The sequence below is a fragment of the Danio rerio genome, chromosome 24 (genome assembly GCF_049306965.1).
Source record: "Danio rerio strain Tuebingen ecotype United States chromosome 24, GRCz12tu, whole genome shotgun sequence".
Classification (NCBI taxonomy): Eukaryota; Metazoa; Chordata; class Actinopteri; order Cypriniformes; family Danionidae; genus Danio; species Danio rerio.
Window position 1 is genome coordinate 26,928,818 of NC_133199.1, and position 22,395 is coordinate 26,951,212.

Consider the following 22,395-nt stretch of genomic DNA (forward strand, 5'->3'; position numbering starts at 1 on the left):
TCACCATAGACATTTGCTTTTTACATGGCAGACTTTATGAGTTGATAAACTGAATGCTTTACTAGCAAATGTTTCACTAACTTTATCTTTGCAAACGAGCCTTCTCCTTTCGACCTCTTTATTTACTTCTACTCTTTACTCCTTTACTTTCGTGGAGCAAGGAAAAAGTGGAAACTCACTCCACTGAAGACATCTATTAGCCTATGTAATTAATTTTGTTTGTTAAGCTCCAATATTTGTTTCTAATTCAGTTCTAATTTCCAGCAAATTAATAAACAGACAATAATAACAAACTGTGGTAAATAAAATAAACAGCTGGTGTGTATACCCAAACACACCAGCCTGAAGAAGGGATGGAAAATAATAGTTTTTGTAACGTTTAAATCCTTTAATTTTTTGTTTCACATGTAAAGATATTTGTGTATTGCTCTAGATCCTGCGTGTATTAAGCAATGTGTACGTGTTTGGACCCGCAGAGGTGCATAACGTGATCTATGCTGGACTTTAGACCAGCTTTTAGTTGATCAATGGCATGGTCTATTTCAGTTCACACCTTTTTTTTAGACCAGCACACTTATGAGTCCACAAAGTGGCGGATATAGATTTGCTATTTAAACAACGTGGCGGAAAAAAGTGAAATTTACCATTGCACTGGTCTGAAAATAGCAACAATTTGAGCCATAAATATTTTGCGCCATGTTGCGTCGGGTGTATGATATTTTATAAATACTTTTTACTTTTATATTCATTCTATATTAATACACTGCAATAAATGCAGTAATTACAAATTTGACACTAATTTGGGAAAAGAAAAGTAATCACATGTTTCTGAAAATTACAGTTGTCCATCTTGTAATTCAACACAATGCCACTAAATTTGTATTTATATTAGCAGAATATTTTTGATCTGTAATCATCAATATACAGTATATAGTTCTGCCATCATTTATCTGCCCTTATCTTGTTCCAAACCAGATTAAATTTCCTTCATTTGTTCAACACAATTAAAGACATTTACAACAATATTAGAAATCGTTAGTAGCTACCAGTTCCCAATATTTTACAAATATCATCTTTTGAGTTCATCAGAAAAAAAAATATTCATAAAAGCTTAGACCAACTTATGGTGAGTACTTGATGAGTAAATTAGACTTTTGTAGTGAACTATCTCTATAATTATATGATATGTGATCAGATATACTATATGGCTTTGAGTACAGTGGCACTAGTATTAGGGTAGCACAATATATTGTTATATAAAAGCATCTGTATCGCAATGTGTGCATCTGCAATAGTCACATTGCAAGATATGCAATGTTAAGTCTGGATTATAAGTGACCAGGAGCTAAAGAACTGTATTCAATAACTGTATTTATACAGCATTTATATGATTAATGCAAAAGAAAAATATGTTTTTCTTACTTACAATTTTTTGTATTGTTTCTACTCCAAATATGTACATTTTAAAGGAAAAACAAGATTAGTTTACGCCACTGGCAGATAATTGTACTTGTTTTAAGGAAAAACATTCAATTTGTCTTATTTCTCCTAAAGTTTAAAACAAAACAAATATTGTACTTGATCTAAATTTTTTTTTTTAGATATTTAGACTAGAAACAAGACAAAGCAAAGTAAGAAAAGCATTTTTGCATTGTGATTATTTAATTCCTGCACCTGCATACTGTTCAGAAAACCATCAAATAGAGTTCTTTAAACTACTGTTTCTTATGACACTGTATTTATAATCTGAATATTTATTGCAGAAAAAAATACAGTATTGCAACATCAGATTTTTTTGCAATATTGTGCAGCACTAGCTAGTATCATCCTTTTTTTTTAGCTTTGGGGTAAATTTGAGGTGAATGTTGGGGGTATGTTTGGACCCCAAGTGTCCAAATAGCCCTTGGCATTAGGGTATGGCTAAGTTATGATATTAACACTGTGTCATGAACAAACTTACAGTAGCATCAGCCAAACAGAAAGAAAAATTCCTCTATTTTCAGGTATCATTCTCACAGTCATCTATGGAGCACACACAGTGACACACTGACAAAGAGAAGACCAGCAAAAACACACACAAGAGTGTCCGGATGATTAAAATATCACTTTGGCAATTACTGACAAATGGCCATCGCTTGGCTGTGGCTTCACAAAAGCAGGCAGCAAAATGTCTGTCCAGTGGAGGTAATTCTGAACTAATTCTGCGACACTCAAAATCCACTTAGAAGATATAGCAAGTAATGGCTTTGACCCAAGCAGATGAGGCTGTTTCAAAGCCAATTTCCTTTGGATTCATCAAGCTTGACCATTTCTCCAGCCATAATAATCCTCTGGCAGGTTGGCTTCATATTCCCAGGTAGAGGGACAGACAAGTTTAATGCCCCATAGAAAAACACTCACGCAGGAACAAAGAGAACTCATGAACCAGCCAGTGTCCCCACACCAGACAGGACCAGTCTCTCCTCACCCTGACCGCTATTAGAGGAACCCCCCGCAATTATCTACAGCCCATTTATAGCCCACACTGACAGGACAATGTGTATTATAGACTGAGGACAGAGGTTGTCTTTGGGATGAAATATGTTGATGGAAAATTAATTCTGAACTCAACACATAAAACTAAAAATGAAGAAGAGCTGGCAATGTAGCATTAACAGCACAGGATTATTACTTCCAGCAAAAAAAGTCATTCCTATTTTTGTATTGTAAGCCAAAAAAAAATTTCAAATTTCACCAGGAGAGAATAGAGAGCTATGTAACAGATTAGTAAATACAGATAGCCTTGTTGTGTGTTTCAGTCAGCTTCATTGAGGCTCAAGTAAGGCATGACATACCCAAGGTTTGTTTTATTTGGCTTATCTTAATTTAAAGTCCCTGGAAAATCTAAATAAAGTTTCTTTCAGACATTAGGATCAGTATGTTAGTCTTAAGGACATCTAGAAGGTAGTGTGTAACAGTGACGATTTGCATTTAGAAGATAAAAAATAAGCTTGCAGTTTGTCATCCCCGTGTAAATAGATCAACATTTTTGGAGGGAGCTTCGTTTTCCCTAACAGACCAAAAGACATGTATAGGTGAAGTGGATAAACAAAATTGGCTCTAGATTGTGAATGGGAATGCGTGTGGGTGTTTCTCAGCACTAAGGGGTTGTACTCTCAGTGCTGGGTTGCAGCAGAAATGGCTTTCGCTGTGTAAAACAATTGCCAAAGTAACTGGTGATTCATTTCACTGTGGTAACCCCTGATAAAGCAGGGAATAGGCAGAAGGGAAGTGAGTGAGTAATAAATTAGATATAATATAATTAAATATTTAAATTTGGTTGACTGTTGCATGAATTAAACAAACATTACAGAAAAAGGAGACCCCCCTGATTGTCAACGTATAATTTTCACCCTGATTTAAAGTCACTAACTGTAAATCATTTCTCTTCTTGATCCTGATGCTCTGTTTGACCTCCAGCATGGTCATCTTGATCACGTCTATATGACTAAATGTCTCTCTACAATCCATCCCTCTCTTTAAGATCTCATGCAGGTTTCAGGTTTCATGCAGTACATAGAATAGCAAAGTCTAATAAAAGTGGTGTTACGAAACAAAAGAATAGCCCCTCTCATAATGTTAGGGGTTTAGATACACTCACTCAGTTTAAATCAAAATTAAAAACAACTTAAATTATATATATATATATATATATATATATATATATATATATATATATATATATATATATATATATATATATATATACAGTATATTAAGAATGAATCTCATAAGAGTGCACAACTACATTTGATTAGATACATTCCATTCAGTTGCAACGTAGGCTCATTCTGAAAACGTACCCCATATACATTTCTGAAGATCGCGAATTATGTAGCCAGAGAAACGTATGGCTGTACGTAATACCACGGGGTGGTATGATGCCACTCCTTTTTGAGCTTACCAGCTGACTGCTTAGCTCTGTGTGGATGGCTTTTTTTACTGTAACCATTTCGTCCAATGGCTCGCCACATAAGTTGAAGGATTCGAGGTGACCATCCCGACAGGGTTTGGGTTCAGCAAATAAACGTTCCAAAAACCAGGTTAGACAAAAACAAAAGCCAAAACAATAAATAATCAAGTAAATAACTGGTTGAGAATGTGGTAAAATCTGAAAACGTGGTGATAAATAAGGCTGCAGAGAGGGCTTTTCTTTTTCTGGATTGCTTTTGAAAACACTGTCGGTTGGGTTTAGGGAAGTGGGTAGGTGGGGTTAGGCTGGTCGGTCAGTCATTTGACAGCGGCCTCTGGTGGATTTACTCAAGAACCACAGGCATAAATAGTACTCATGAGAAAACTTTGAGATCTGAAAAAGCATACACAGCAGCCTCAAGTGGATTCACGAAAACAAAAACTGCAGAAAAAAAGCATAGCTCCTGGGACTCATTTGTCACTGTCCAGCAATGTATATGGGGTAAGTAATCCGAATGAGCATGGGTTGTTTAATTCACATAAATGTCTTATATACAAATCCTATGAACAGCACCTATGCTAATTTTCCTTCATTTGCTTTCTGTTTTTACGATGGAATAACCATCTTGAGGCATCAAGAGATTGTGCAAATAATCCAGTTCTAAGGCCTGTGAAGAGATTAGGCCAACACTTGAGAACAAAGTCCTGATATTAAAATGCTAAAATTAAATATTTGAACAGTTTGATATGGACTATACATAGATACCACAGTTGTTGGGTAAAGTTACTTTTAAACATAATATATTGCAATTTTATGTTATAAAAAAGCAACTAAATGTGTTGAAGTAAGTGGTATTGTTCATTTGTTGTTGTTAATATCAAGTTACTGTTTATTATTTACTAAATTACTAACTACTAATGAAAAATATTTTAATATAATACTTTTAAAAGTTACTATACTGAATCAAAATGCATTTTATTATGTAACTCTGTATATTAACTACAGTAGCCAACTTTTGAAGTGGATCAACACCTTCCATCAAGGTTGTCCCTAAACTATTAAACAGCACCCATTCTTGTCTTAGGGCATTTTGGAAAAATGTTTTTGATTAACTTAATGTTACACTAGTCTTGTCATCAATCCCAGTTGTAAGAGAAACAAATAATAACTTGACTTCTAGTTGATCATTTGGAAAGTGGCAGAAGGTAGATTAAGTAAGATGAAGGACGAGGCATTGAAGATGAATCCAAAGAATCTTGATGAATCTTGAGTCCTGCAAGAACGCATTCTTTGCCATTCCAGATGACTTTATAAATAAGTTATTTGAGTCATTGCAGAGATGTAGGGATGCAGTCCTCCAAGCTCATGGGATTTTTATTTTTATTTCTTTTCTTGTTAAGTGACAAGACTTTTGTCTAAGCAAAGTCAGACCTTACTAGCCTAATTAAATAATTAAAAATCAAGGCATGATCATATTTTATTTCGGTAAAAAAAATGTGTAATTTAGAGGTCTTTGCCTTTCATATTAGACATTTCTGATACCAAATGATTAACAAGAAGTCAAGTTATTATTTGTTGTTCCTAAAACTTGGATAGGCCACAAGACTTATCAGGTAGTGTAGTCTTGACTACTGTGTGTATGCTTGACAGCTTTAGGGTCCACCCTATACTGTACACAACACCTTAGCTTCTTTTTCTGTTTTTGTTTTTGAATGTAAAAATATAAAGCTAATTTGGAACAATAATTATCAAGGAAGTGCTATACCACTAAACCTAAATTAAATTTAGTTGAAAATTGTACCTGATATAGTTTCAGGTAAGTGTAAGCATAACCAGGGAAAGTGTCTCACGTTATGTTCTTTCTAGTAAAAGAGAAAATAAAGAACTAATAAATGGCAAATCTTCTCTAGTAAGTTATTGCAATGTAAATCCTGGAAAGACATACAGTACGCCAGTTAAACACCAAGAGCGACAAGGAAGTTAGCATACATGTAGAAATTGTAGAAGCTAAGTGTTGCTCTTTGCTAGTCCAAAAAGGCCTGTAGTGCTTATTAAAATCATTGGATAAAGCTGTAGCAGGCCGAGAGGTAGTCTAATATTAACACCTAATAAAAGAATGATATAAAAGTTTATTGCGGTGAAGTCGGGCTAAATTAAAACACAAGTCCCACAGGTGCAACGTGGGTGGGAGAACATCTGCCCTCGTCTTGAGAGATTTGTGACATTAATATAAATGAATTTGGAAAACACGCTGGGGAAAAAGAGAGAATGAGAATATTATTTTCAAACTTTGTGCTCGCAATCTTCACCTATTTCTCTCGCCTTTTGTTCTCTCTTTCTATTCCTTCCTCTAGAAGCTCATTTGGAAAGCATCTGATGGTGGAGAGGAACGCAATCACTTGATGTGGACGATGGGTTCATTCGCGGTAAATGTGTATTACCTTTAATGGGAGCTGCTAATTAAAGTGTCTGAGGAAAGCAGAGAAGTGTGTCTGGTCCTTACAGCCATTAGATGAGCAATATTGCGGAAAATGCACGCTTACATTAAAATACATCGGCCTGCTGAGGTTGCATTTAGTGCATGCGGCATTAAATCAGCACTATTATGAAGCTGGATACATTAGTGCATGGTTTTTCTTTAACAAATAATGTTTAGGTGCACTTCAAAACTTTATCAAATAGGTGGGAACCACAACGCAATTAGTTAATTAAAGCTTCAGTTGTACAGTCAGCCTATTTTAAAAGCTTTTACATTTGTCCAAATCACCAATGCACTGTTGCCTTTCTCTGTTAGTATGTTTGCTGAATATGTGCATAATTAATTTGTGTTAAATGTCTTACAGATATGAACATTCTGTCATTAGTTAATCATGTCAACAAATCATGTCCAAAACATTGCTGAATCACTCTGACTTGCATTGCATAAAAAACATGTTTTTTTCATATAATATTATGTTTAACTGGAAAAGGAAGCTTAAGTTTTGGAAGCACATAAGCAAGGAGCTAAATTTAACAATCACCACATGCAAGTTAAACTGTAACTTGTCAGTTGGCTGATATGTTTTTAATTCATTTTAATAATGCCTGAGTATGTGATAGAGCTTAATGAGATAATAAAATCATGGCGTTTTAAACCAATACACTGCAAAAAAAAAGCTTTTCTTAGTTAGATTTTTTATCTTGTTTCTAGTACAAATATGTTAAAAATTTTTAAGAATTTGGTGAGTTTTTCCTTAAAACAAGCAAAATAATCTGCCAATGGGGTAAGCAAAATAATCTTACGTCAAAAGAAAAAAACAAGATTATTTTGCTTACCCCATTGGCAGATTATTTTGCTTGTTTTAAGGAAAAACTCACTTAATATTGGCATTTTATTTCTCAAAACAAGACAATATGTTTTGCTTGTCTAGAAAATGCTTCTTGATATAAGACATTTTAGATATTTAGACTAGAAACAAGACAAAAAATCTAAGCAAGAAAAGCATTTTTTTTGCAGTGTAAGACTCTTATTCAACTTTGGAAAACAAACTTTGGAATACATTTCGGATGAAATCTGAGACCTCTCTCTGATCCTTAATAGACTGCAATTGTCCCAACTTGCTCAAAGTTCAGAAAGGCACAGTTAAAGTCAGAACTATTAACCCCTCTGAATTATTAGCGTTATTTTATTCCCCAATTTCTGTTTAACGAAGGGAAGATTTTTGCAACACATTTGGGAACATAATAGTTTTAACAACACATTTCTCTTTGCCATGATGACAGTACATAATATTTTACTAGATATTTTCAAGACACTTCTATACAGCTTAAAATGACATTTAAAGGCTTAATTAGGTTAACTAGGCAGGTTAGGGCAATTAGGCAAATAAATGTATAATGATGGTTTGTTCTGTAGACTATGAAAACAAATTTACTTAAAGTCAAGTTAATTTTTGTTCCTAAAACTTGGATAGGCGACAAGACCTTTGTTGGAAGTGTATCTGTTTCATATGCAGTACATTCTATAATTTAGTATTAGTCCATAATGTCTATAGACTAGACTCAGCTTTCATTTGACAACTAAAGGAAAACTATGACCTTCATTTTGTAGGCACACCTACAGCACAACATTTCAACTTTTCAGAAAGGCACAAGTGCACCACACATCATGTGACAAGAACAAATCAATCAGCTTCACATATTGTATGGCATATCTCGTGTTTTTCTCATGGTTTTAGAAGCAATATGTGAACAACCCCTAAAGCGGCTAAGAGCTCTTATGAATGTGCAATCAAACTGACACTGAAAAACACTGAGAAACAATGTTATGACAATGTCGTCATTTCTGTTTTATGTGAGCACAAAAATATTCTTGTCGCTTGATATTATTCCACATATTATTATTATTCCGAACCACTAAAGGCATTTGGTCTGTTTTGAGGATGGGTTTTTTGGTATTTTCTGGACTTTTAATGAGTCCCGTTGAGGTTGAGGACCATTGCTGTCTATGGAGGATGAGGGAGCTCTCAGATTTCCTCTAAAATAATGTTGTGCTCTGGGGGCAAATAAAGGTCTCAGGGGTTTGGAATGATATTAGGGTCAGTAATCTATATCTATATATATAAAGTCAGAATTATTAGCCCCCCCCCCTCTTTGAGTTTTGTTTTCTTTTTTAAATATTTCCTAAATGATGTTTAACAGATCAGGGAAATTTTCACAGTATGTCTGATAATATTTTTTTCTTCTGGTGAAAGTCTTATTTGTTATATTTTGGCTAAAACAAAAGCAGTTGTAAAAACTTTTTAAACCATTTTAAGGTCAAAATTATTGGTGCCTTTAAGGTATGTTTTTTCTATAGCCGACAGAACAAACCATTGCTATATAATAACTTGCCTAATTGCCCTAAGCTGCCTAGTTAACCTAAATACCCAGTTAAGCATTTAAATGTGAATTTAAGCTGTATAGAAGTATTTTGAAAAATATCTAGTAAAAAAAATAATTACTGTCATCATGGCCGAGACAAAATTAATCAGTTAATGAGTTATTAAAACTATTATGTTTAGAAATGTGTAGAAAAAAAATTCTTCTCTCCGTTAAACAGCAATTGGGGAAAAATAAATAGGGGGGCTAATAATTTTGACTTCAACTGTACACTTAATCTTAACTGGCAACTTCAGCTGCCACATAAAAGTTCCTGAAAGCAAACAAGATGCTCAATGATTGGCCAGCCCAGTCATCATACATGAACATTATTGAGCATGTCTAGGATAAGATGGAAGAGGAGGCATTGAAGATGAATCCAAAGTATCTAGATGATCTCTGGGATTCCTGCAAGAACACTTTCTTTGCCATTTCAGATGACTTCATTAATAGGTTATTTGAATCATTGCAGAAATTAATGGATGCAGTCGTCCAAGCTCATGGGAGTCATACACAATATTTATTTCTGGACTTTGAATGAGGCCCATTGAAGATGAGGACCATTGCTGTCCATGGAGGATGAGGGAGCGCTCGGATTTCCTATAGGGTCAGTAATAAATAATACATTTGGGGTGAAATAACCCTAAAAATCTCTATTTTTACTACCTTAAATGTAATAACAGCTACATGACCAGTCTATATATATATATATATATATATATATATATATATATATTCTTTACATCTCAACTGCCAATAAATGGCAGGTGTAGTGTGGTTTTAGGCCCTGGACATGAGATGAGAAAGTGGCGGATTTGACTTGATATATTGACTCAACAGTTTACTCAAGCTTTTTAAATATGATTTTATACATATGCAATTGTCCACATTTTTTCTCATGATTATGCTAAAATGCAATTGTAGTCACACAGGTGGAAATGGCATAATACGATTACTTAATTAAACCTTCAATCGTACAGTCAGCCTCTTTTAAAAGCTTTTAAATTAGTCAAATTATCCCAATCACCAGTGGGCAGTCGCTGTTGTCTGCAGTGACTTTGCCGTGAGTGTGTATAATGACTGTGCTGATAATGTCAATGGCCATTACAGTGAGGGACTGTAGTTTTATGATGACCATAAGCCCGATGCATTCGGCTCAGTAATAAAGGCCTGAAGGACATGGAAACACGAAACTGCGACCTGTGACATCGCTGCACCAACCCGGGAACATGCCAATCATGTTTGCATTTAGCCAGTGCCTCTCCGTGTGCCTGCTTTTAACCATCATCTCTCAGCCGACTGTGCGTTTCCAAAGGGTTTTTAATCGGCACCATTCCAGCGAGTGGGACCAATCAGAGTAAATGAAGATCAATAATGAGCCAATGGGCACGCTTTATTTGGTAGATGAGGTGAATCATTAAAACGCAGCGTGCTAATTTGACAGCTGATGCGCCAGGGTGGGCACTTAGAAGTAATGATGCCATCAGAGCAACAGACAGAGAGAGAAAGAGAGAGAGAGAGAAAGACTGCTTCATTTCACACAGGAGCGAGAAATGGACTTTAAAATTCTTTTGACATTTTAATGTTATGAATCCATACACACATCTCATCAAGCTATTACATGTAATGAGGCGACACACGTGAACCCCAACACGAATGGAGATGATTGTGTTTAAAATGACATGCATTATCATGGTGTCCGTTTGCATGACGGATGAACAGGCTAAAAAAAAACACACACATCCACACACAACGAGGCCACTCGATAGTGTGCCACCTGTCCATCTCGTACTTCTGTGTGTTTAAGGAGAGATTTTACAGACAAAACCTCTGTTTGCTTGTTATTTTTTAACAAACCTTTCAAATTTGAGATTGTGCTATTTTTGATTTTTCATAAGAAGTTTTTTTTTAGCCAAAATAAAACATCAAATTGTCTTAATAGTCTTTTTGGTACACTTTTCTTTGTGTCTGTATATTTAAATGACAATATATATTTTTAAAGACCGTTTTCTCAAAATAATTTCTGCACTGAGCCATCAATCTACTCTTCAGCAGAAGCTACATAGGCCAAACTTTCTATTTTATTAATATACACTCACAGGCCACTAAATTAGGTGCACTGGTCCACCACTCGTTACAACCAAGATATGCAGAAGAGCATCTCTAAATGCATAACACATTCAACCTTGAGGCAGATGGGCTACAGGAGCAGAAAATCAGACAGAGTGCCACTCCTGTCAGCTAAGAACACAAAACTGAGGCTACAGTTTGCACAGGCTTACCAAAACTGGATAATAGAAGTTTGGACAAACGTTGCCTGGTCTGATGAGTCTTGATTTCTGCTGCGACATTCGGATGGTAGGGTCAGAATTTGTATGGTGTAGGTAATATTTTCTTGGCACACATTTCTTAAACATGACAATGAGTTCACTGTACTCAAATGGCCCCCACAGTCACCAGAAATCAATCCAAAAAAGCACCTTTGGGATGTGGTGGAGCAAGAGATTTGCATAATGGATGTGCTGTCGACAAATCTGCAGCAACTGCGTGATGCTATCATGTCAATATAGACCAAAATCTCTATAAAAAATCTCAAAAAAAAGGGGTCCAACAGAGTACTAAGAAGGTGTACCTAATAAAGTGGCCGGTGAGTGTATATATCTAATTTTTAATGGGGAATATTTGCATACACAATTTTCCTGATTATATACACTTTTTATACACTATTATATACTTTTTGTTATTAAAAAAAATATATATCTCTTTGCGGGCAAGGCAGTGGCGCAGTAGGTAGTGCTGTCGCCTCACAGCAAGAAGGTCGCTAGGTCACTGGTTCGAACCTCGGCTCAGTTGGCGGATCTGTGTGGAGTTTGCATGTTCTCCCTGCCTTCACGTGGGTTTCCTCCGGTTGCTCCGGTTTCCCCCACAGTCCAAAGCCATGCGGTACAGGTAAATTGGGTAGGCTAAATTGTCCGTAGTGTATGAGTGTATGTGTGGATGTTTTCCAGAGATAGGTTGCAGCTGGAAGGGCATCTGCTGCGTAAAAGCTTGCTGGATAAGTTGGCGGTTCATTCCGCTGTGGCGACCCTGGATTAATAAAGGGACTAAGCCGACAAGAAAATGAATGAATGAATGATATATCTTTGCAGTATGTTGTGTATTCTGAAATCCATGCTATAAAGTCATTTGAAACTAAATAAAAAGAAAATAAAAGACCTGATTTCCAATACTCAATTCTTTTAGAAAGGCATGCAAACATTTTAGAAAACATTTTAAAAAATGCATTTCTTAATATAGTCAATTAACTGGATAGTACAGTGACAACTTTTAGTTAATTTTTACCCTATTCACCTGCAGTGTCTTGTATTCCCACAAAACCTTTATGTGTGTGTGAGTGTGTAGAGAGAGAGAGCGTTCCGGGTTTGTATTGATCTTTCTAGCGGATCAGTATCCTTTTCCCACTGTGGTCACTGAATAGGACAAAAGTTCAATACAAAAAAAAAATCAGCTGCTCATCCAGTTCTCACAAAAGCAATTTGTAATATAGATTTATCTGGGCTGCCGACAAAGCCAGCTGCTGTTTTTACTATTTAAAAGCTTTGATCGGATAACCGGAGACGCTTCGTCTTTTTTAAGGGTTGGTTGGCGTCATTCATTTACAATGTAGGTGGCAATTTTACCTAAAATAAACACAGCTATGGATTGCTTGAAATAAAAGAGGAAGCAAATGGATTGAATAAATTCAACGAGCCTGTCTGCTGTGGGCATCACTGGTGCTGCTAAATCTACAAGCACTTAATCCAGAGCTGCTTTGGCATTAATGATGAATATTTAAAGCCTTACTTTTGACAGCAATTGGGCCTGTTTCACGCCACACACATCAGGAGCGGGTATGGAGCAGCTATATTTCTTTCTACTATATTGAGAGTTTGCTTTATTATTAGATAGAAGAACATATCATAGTGCCATTGAGAATTGTGGAATCAAATTTTCAATATTGACAATTTTTTCATCACTTAATTTCCCTTCCAGTGTTTTCCGGATTTCTATATTTTCTACTTCGAAATCTTCTCAAGTACAAAAACTCTGGATCTAAAAAACTGTTTAGATGCAGCAGAAATAAGCAAAATAAATATTGCTCAAATACATGTAAATTTCCTGACAAAAGTCTTGTCATCAATCCCAGTTGTAAGAGCAACAAATAATAAGTTGACTTCTAGTTGATATCTTAGAAAAGTGGCAGAAGGTAGATTTTACTGATAAATTATCTGTTGAACTGCATCTCAATCATCACAAATGCTGCAGAAGACCTACTGGAACCCCCATGGACTCAAGATTCTCACAAAAACTAGTCAAGTTTGGTGAAGAAATAGTCATGGTTTATGGTTACATTCAGTATGAGGACGTGCGAGAGATCTGCAGAGTGCATGGCAACATCAACAGCCAGAGGTATCTAGACATTTGTACTGCCCATTATATTACAAACTATAGGAAAGGGCAAATTATTCAGCAGGATAGCACTCCTCCTCCACATTAAAGTTCCTGAAACCAAAGAAGGTCCAGGTGCTCCAGGATTGGCCAACCCAGTCACCAGACATCAACATTGTTGAGCATGTCTAGGGTAAAATGAAGGAGCATTGAAGATGAATCCAAAGAATTTTGATGAACTCTGGGAGTCCTGCAAGAACGTTTTCTTTGCCATTCCAGATGACTTTATTAATAAGTTATTTGAGTCATTGCAGAGATGTATGGATGCAGTTGCCAAGTTCATGGAAGTCATGCACAATATTTTTTTGCACTTCACCTTTCTGTTAAGTGAAAAGACTTTTGTCTAAGCAAAGTCAGACCTTACTCTCCCAATTAAATCATAAAAACTCAAGGCATGCTCATATTTTATTTAGGTAAAATAACCATAATCTAGAAGCCTTTGCCTTTTATATAAGCCACTTCTGATACCAAATGATCAAGTAGAAGTCAAGATATTATTTGTAGTTTCTAAAAACTTGGAAGGGTGACAAGACTTTGCCAGGAAGCGTATGCTCTTGCAATCAGACATCAGCAGCATAAAAGTGCATACACTGAATGAAACGACATACTTAAATATGACAAAGGGGCAATATTTGCCTCTGATATTGATTTTCATGGTGACTTTTTAATTTTAATTTAGCAAAAATTCAACACATTTGGACTAATGACTAATGTGGCAAATATTTTATAAATGGTTAGTTTTAAAGATAATATCATTGTTAGTAAATGAGCAAATAGTTTTTGCTTTTGTAAACCCAAATGTATTTGATTTGGTCTTGGAAAAATCTTTAAGAAACATGGCATTTTAGTAATATAACAACATATCTATCCATTCACCTACTGTACGTCTCTCTAAAATATCATCTTTAACTGGAGATAAATGTTTTGGAATTACATGGAAGTCAGAAAATGAAACGTTTAATATTTTAACAGACTCAAACGGTCATAAAATTACATTATTTTATTCACTCCCACTACTGTATATGTTACAAGAAACTACAGTGCATGCTTTGTACCATTGTGAATTATGCTACCTGTTAATACAGCAATAAAAGTGTGTCATTTAGTCCATGTGTGGTGTGAGACAAGCATTATAGTGTTTAAATACGAAGCCACAGAATGCTTTTCTTCCAAGCAAACAAAGCCAATGAGGTAAATAAATGGCTGATTTTTCCCAAAACGAGAGAGTGTTGCTGTGTGAGATGTGTGAAGTGAAGGTGTGAGGCAGCTGATTAGAACTCTCTCTCTATTTCTCTTTCTCTCTCTTTCTCTCTCTCACAGAGGTGATGAGAGCTCTGGGTGGTCGATATGACACTGTCTCAGCCCATCGTAATTAGCGAGCGTATGCAGGGTCCATCACAGATCAAACGGCACATAAAAATGATCCCGATCTCTCGCAGTCACGCTTAAGCTACCTCAAGCTTTACCTTTGTGAACCCACCGGTGTATTTAGCTTACCTCACACCTCAAAGAAAGAAAGCGAGGGCAGAAAACGAAAGAGTCGAGCATTAATTATTTATCACTGGAAGTTTCCAACCACCGAAAAAGACAGAAAGAGTTGAAGGGAATTTAAATGATTTCAAAGGAACTCGCAGAGACCTGGATTAATGAAGTCTCAGGCTTTGTGAAGCGCCTACCTGACAACAGTTATCCAGTCTGAGACCCGCGTGTACGACATTATGAAATATTACACGTTGGAATTAAGGCTCTAAAGTACCTTTCCACATTTAGTCCTCTCATACCAGAACAAGATAATCCGTGTGCTGTCACATGACATTCCCTGCTAATCAGATCGGAGAACATTGCAAATCCTCCAGTTCACCTCCTGCAGAGGAGAAGCGGTCTGCTGACAGAGACTTCAAGTGCATGAATAAATAAACAAACAAGCTATGGTCACAACCCCACGGCGAACGTGCTTGCATGTGTGTGTTGGTAGGTTTAGGCCTATGTGTGTGTGTTTGTGATCCGTAAATGCTAGGACTTGGACATAGCTGACCTTTAAGGCTGTGAGTGAGAAGTGTAGGAACAGACTCCGCTGGCCTTTATATGGATGTTTGGGGTGTCGCACTTGAAGAGTGTGTGTTTGTGTGTGTGTGTGTGTGTGTGTCACTCTCATCTGCTCTTTGGCCTTGTGTGTGTTTCTGCAGAGCCGGGAGTGCAGTAGTTTTCCCTGGAACGAGAAACACTCTGAAGTTCTGCATCCCCTTCTGCACACTGACAGCCCCTGCAAATGCATATTATTAATATTAATATCAATATTAAGAATATCAGAACTTTTACTACAATAATGACAATTTACTCACTATTTACTCACAATCTGGTTGTTTTAAAGTTTTGTGGGCTTTCTTTTTTTTTAACACAAAATAAGACATTTTGAATAATGTTGGAAACAAACTCATCTAAAACAAATGCTATGCTGATTTATAGTAAATACTATAGTGTGATGAACTATACTACAGTAAAGTGAGTTACACTGTATATTTTATATTACATATTTGACATTAACATTTTGTTAATCAACGGTCAAGTATACTGTAGTATTATCTATAGTAAACTGATACACTTTAAAAATGAATGTAGCAAATTAGTTTAATACGTCTGTAAAGTGTGGTGCATTGTAGTATAATATAGCCTATACTGTGGGTAGGGACAGACAGAATCTGCTTTAATTTTTTTGCTATTTCTGCACAGAACTTCTTTTTAAATTCTGCAGATTTATGCAGAATCATTTTGGGAGTATCTTATCTTAATTCTTAATGTATGAAATAACAAATAATACTTTTTAAACTTTTATTTAATGTTTACAATGTAAATACACTTAGATCCACTTATTTGGTAAACAAAGCAAGTCTAATATATTTATTAAAAGACAGGAAATATTGGCAAACTGTAAATTGAAAATAAAACAAATAAGCATTTTCATATTAATTAATAATACTGCTGAAATTAATTTTAAAACTGAATAAATATAAATGTATACACACATTTACACAAGTACATAAATATGGGCTAAAAATCTGTGGACATCTGTGGATTTCAGCAGGCACAGATTTAGTGTGGGCCAACCTATAGGTAATATGTCCATATTAAAATAGTTGTTGTGTTACCATATCAGCTATATAATCAACACAGCATATTAATTCAAGAACTGTACTATAATATGGTTCAAAAACATGGTAACACTTTATTTTGATGGTCCCTATTGCACATTTTGTAAAAGTTGCGTTGCATCTACATGCCAATTAATTCTCATTTAAGTAGCAGTAGACTGTCTGCTTAATATCTGCTGATACAGCACCTTTAACAGACAGTTAACTGACTATAAGAAACTTTGCAAGTACATGTCAACTTACTCCAACTCTAACCCCAACCTAGAAGTCTACTTATATTCTAATAGTTGGCATGTTGCAATGTAAGTTACTGTAAATGCAACAAAATGGGTTAAAGAGACCATCAAAATATAATGATACCAAAAAAACTATAGTATTTAATATAACTATAGTACAGAATATAAACAATGTACTGTAGTATAGTATTATAAATATATATATATATATATATATATATATATATATATATATATATATATATATATATATATATAAATATATAGTCAAAGAGAACAAAACTGTCATTTCATAATTAACTGGCGCCAAATATCATTAAAAAAAAAACAGAATTTGCTGCGGTAGAAGAATATTTGCTTTGTGTAATAAATGCTTTGCGCCTCAGAAGAAAATGTTGACACGACATGAACGCATGGTGGAGTTTTGGTGTTAGACATGGAGCACAGATGCTCTTGACATTTCTGGAAGTAATAAATAATATAATAACACTAATACTGAAATTGTTAAGGCGTTTTAGAATACCATAACAACATTTTAGATATTTTACAATGTGCTCAGCCTGCTGGTTTGCCCATTCACACACATCTATTTTAACAAAATCACATGACCTTTTTTAATGCGCATACTGGAATTTGTTTAGTAAAAGTGTTTCCATCATAGTTTATGCACATCTTTCTTATCAAATAAAAGGTTTACCTGACTCAGTTATGCGCATACATATTTTATGCGTATTTTACAAATTTATGCACATCTTGCTGTTTACATCAACTGATTTTTTTTTTGTGCATATACAAAATGAACATAAAAATAGATGGATGGAAATATAGCTAATGACTGACAGATTCAAACCTCCTTCCCCAAGTGAGCACCAAGGCTCAACGTAAACCACTGCACCACATCTCTGACATATAATATCCTCTTTAACGTGTAAAAAAAAATCTTACACCAACACATGGCCAAAGCATCAGCACATCCAATTGTGCAGAACGTACATAAATCTTTTCCCAGAAAGTTCTTATGCTCGAGGTCTGTTATTCTGATCCAGATCAAAATCTCTCATTCTCACAGTAACACATAATGACTCTCATTCAGTGACATTAGCATGAAACTTAAGAGCGGTCTCAAATACTGTCATTCGCACAAAGCTTTCTGACATCCATCTTGGGTCCCACAGTAACCGTGGCATCTTAAATCAGCCATAATGACACCCCTCGCAAGCCCACCAGGTAGCGGGTGCTAATCTTAAATCAGCGAATGCGCCAGCGGTCCTGAGAAGTTGGATTAAGGCAGAGCTTTCCTTCGCGCCGAGGGGGCCGACGTAAAGATGGTTTTATCAGAGGTCATTCAAATTTTTCTGCATAGGAGACAATGGGACCCGCAGCAGCAGGGTGCCTCGTTCCCAAGCCTGGAAGTCTGGCTATAAAGAGGGAATCGATGAAGTGTCTATTTCTGCTCAGCCACAATGGGAACTGGCTGCCGTGGCAAAAAGGATCAATACAACAAATTATTACAATTTCCACAACCTCCACTGGACTTTCGGTGGGGCGCGAGCACGCGTGTGGTCACCCCTCCTCTGCATTAGTGCAGTCAAATGGCAGGGGGTAAGAGATAAAATAGACTTAAACACACACCTCACAAATGCCTATTCAGCCACAATCAGTCAGCTTATATGATGGAGCCGGCGCTTTGAATGATGGTTTATGAATAATTGCAGTGCATGTAGGTTGTTGTGCAGAAATGGCTTTAATAAAGGGTTTGGACCGTGAGTCCACTCGCCGCGGAGACCACCGAGAGGAAAGTAGTGATTCAAAACAATATGTCAGGATGGATTTGAGTTCGGTTGAGGGACAGAGTGACACAAGGCTGTTTGAGAGTATGCCGTGCATTTCAATGCAGAACTTTTAGCAATGTTTTAGATTGGGCCACAGTTGGTGTTTGTGGTAAAGGGGAATGGGAGGGTGAAGAAGGGCTTCTTTAGTCAGCAAATAAGAATTGTGTGTGAGGAAAACTGGTACCATAATGTCACATCTAGGCATCTAAAACTCAAACCATATGAGGAAACCAATTGCAACAAACTGTTCAAAAATGAATCCTAATGAGTACTGTGATCTTAATCCATTTGAGTAAACGAAGCAATTTGAGCACAGTAAAACCCGATAAATGAATAGAACCAACTGAGTACTGTAAAAGTTAAAGCAACTCAAACTGTTTGAGGAACTTAATCAATTTAAGTTGAAGTAATTAACTCATTACTTTTAACACTGAGTTCAAAACTCTTTTCAAATAAGTAGAATTAACTTTCAGTCAATTTTGAGTTAACTACACTCATTTCATTTGATAAAATTGACAGTTGGGTTTTTACGATGTATAAATGTATTTTGGTATCTTCAAAGAACCTTTAAGTGATCTTTTTTGTTAGTGTGAAAAATTACACTATAAAACCCTTGGTAACACATTACAATTACACACCAAGAATTATTTGTTAAGAAGCATGGATTTCATTTATAATGTGCTTAATAATTGTTCTTTCATAATTTGTGACTGCTTGATTTTTCCTTACTAAATTAAGTATTGCATTATTTACAAATCATTTGTATTTAAGAGTAGTTGGTGTTTTTTAAGATCATTCACGATGTCAGTGCCAAGAGCCTTGTGGTTAATGCGTTGACACACTGCAAGGTGTTCACGGGGACCCGAGTTCGATTTTCGGCCAAAGGGCCTTTGCCGACCCTTCCCCTATCTCTGCTCCACATACTTTTCTGTCTCTAAATCTTCACTGTCCTATTACAATAAAGCTGAAAACCCCTAAAAAAAGTTTATATATATAAAAAAAAGATAATTCAGAAAGAGTAATTGATTAATAAACTATTGAAATCAATGTTTATATGTCTTATTTTTAGGCATATAGTATTAACTATTTTTTTTATGTTAATAAATGCTTTATTAACTCAACTTCATCCAGTTTTGTGACGTACAGTAATCTAGTGAGGACTATTTTATATTAAAACTTTTGTTCAGAGGTAAAGTGGTTCTTTGTGAACCTGTCAATGCATTACAACATTTAAAATACAACCAATGAATTATTATTAACTAAATCTGCTGTAGTCTATGTATCCTTAACAGTTTATATGGTTTGTGTTTTGCTCTTGTTTTAGAAACCAAGTTTAGTTGTTTCACTTCCTTAAAATTCCATTTGATACTTCATATTCTGATGATTCATTAAACTTGCAAAACAAATATTGTGCAAATACTCTGTTTTATCATCACTTTTTTAATTGTTCATTTAAGTGTATTCCAGTTTTGAGCATAATTGCTTTACATTATATAAACCCAAAGTGGACATACTGTACAGTCTATCATTGTGGAAAAAGGAAAAAATTTTAATTATTTTTTTTCTCTTTTTCTTTTCATTAAACAATTGCATTTGTATTGCTTAAAGGTGATATAACTAACTGCACATCTTCTGTTGAGTGTGATTTGCTTTGTATGAAGCATTTTTGCAGAAGTAGATGAATCTGATAAAAATGCAAAGGCCTGATTTTCTAAAATTAACTTGAGTTGTGAACACAGAATATATGCAGTTAAAAAGTGTTATGCTTTAAATGTTGTGCAGAGAATTTGTATAAAAAGAGGACGTATGTATGGGTGCGGCCAATGGAGGACTAGAGAATCACTGAGAAGACTGACCTTTTTTATTGAACAGGCATGGAATTGACTAAATATTCCAACAGTATTTAAGTAAGAAAGTTCTGGTTATTTGAGTTAACTATGTGGGTACAGTAGGTTCAGGGTTAGTACCTACTACCAAGTTATGCAATAGTTTATACAATATCTATTGTACATTCATGCAAAGGTATGTACATATGACATAGGACTGTAAAATAAAGTACCATATAATTTCTGTTTCAAATAACTATTCATAAAATGGCTTTATAGATGAGTTTTTGAAGAATTGATGACGTAAATTCAGTCGTTAGAGGAACTAAACTTTCTGAAAATACAAGGATATTTATTTTTAAATGTAATATATAGATTTATAAAATTGTTCATGTATATTTTAGTATATATTTCCTATGTTTCAAACTTCTCTATCAACAAAACCATGCATTTAAAAAAATGTTAATTCTTTCAGATAAAAAAAAAACAAGTAAGATTTGTTGTAAACAGCTTCATCACATTTTAAACAACATGTTGCAATATCTATTAGTTAATAAAGGATATGTATTCTATGTGTTGCATTCAATTTCAAAGTAGATAAAGACGTCTTAGATTGGACACACACAAGTTTGCACAATTCGTGATTTTGGAGACATGCTACAATTTGAGACTTGTGTTTAAAATAATACTAATACTTAAAAAATATCTCAATTGTTTGGTGTCATGACTTAAACTAAAGTAATGTGTGCTTTCTCCAACAGAATTTGGAAATCATATAGTGGGTTCAATGACTTAGTGGTTAGGATAGATTGAGTATTGGTGTAGCCTTCTTCAAACTCTCTACAAATGCAACATTTTTCAATGTTCGGGACGCAGCCAAAGCGAGCATGAGAACAAGTAGGAGGAACACAGAGAGTTCCCAGAAACAGCTGAAACACATTTGGCATCATGCTTTTGGGTTAATAATTAACATTTCTGCGCTAAGCCAAACATGAGATTCCGTCTGCGAGCAGTGAGTGTGCATGTTAACAACTTGCAGAAAAAAGCGGACTATGAAACCCTAAATTAGACTGATTAAGTCACCACGCAAACATAGATCAAACTAAATACTGCAAAGGGCAAAGCATTTGTTACAGGAGCCCATGCTGGTCTCAAACTGACGTATGTGCAGATTACACCCAGATGCTGTGAACTTACACTGACTCAACACACACACACACACACACACACACACTACAGAAGAAAGAAAAACTAGGACTGCACCAGGAAAGGGGCGTCTCAGCTGGAGGCAGGGGTGCGGTGAGGTGGGATGTTGACTGAAGGTAGTTTCCGGTAAGATGAGACGGCTGGATTCACACTGGGTTTACAGGAAATGTGAGGCATAACTTTACAAAAAAAAATGAGTTCAATATAAGTTTGACTTATCCTACTGCTTTTGATGCATAATGTTCTATATACACATGTGCAGAACATACACTGCGGTTCAAGTTTTCAACTTTATTAGAAGATCATTTATGTTTATTATAAATGAGCTATTGAAAACATGATATTCATAATTTTACAAAACTGTTTTATTCTGTTCCAGTTCTTTCTATTCATTAATGAATTAAAAATAATAATAATAATGGTCACACTTTATTTTGATGGTCCGTTTGTTGAATTGAAGTTACATTTACATCTATTTGCTAACTAATTCTCATTAAACTATAAGTAGACTGTTTAATAGGGCTTAGGGTTGAGGTTAGGGTTGGTGTAAGTTGACATGTATTTGCAAAGTCTCTTATAGTCAGTTAAATGTCTGTTGAAGCAGTAGTATCAACAGATATTATTTAGTCTACTAATACTCAAATGGACCATCAAAATAAAGTGTTACCAGAAAATGAACTACCACTCTTTAAAACTAATATATTAAGCAGACAATTATTTTCAACATCACTGATAATAAATAATGAAAAGTATTTATTATTAAAAATGAGCAGAAGTCATTATGGAAGAATTATTGAGAAAATTCAG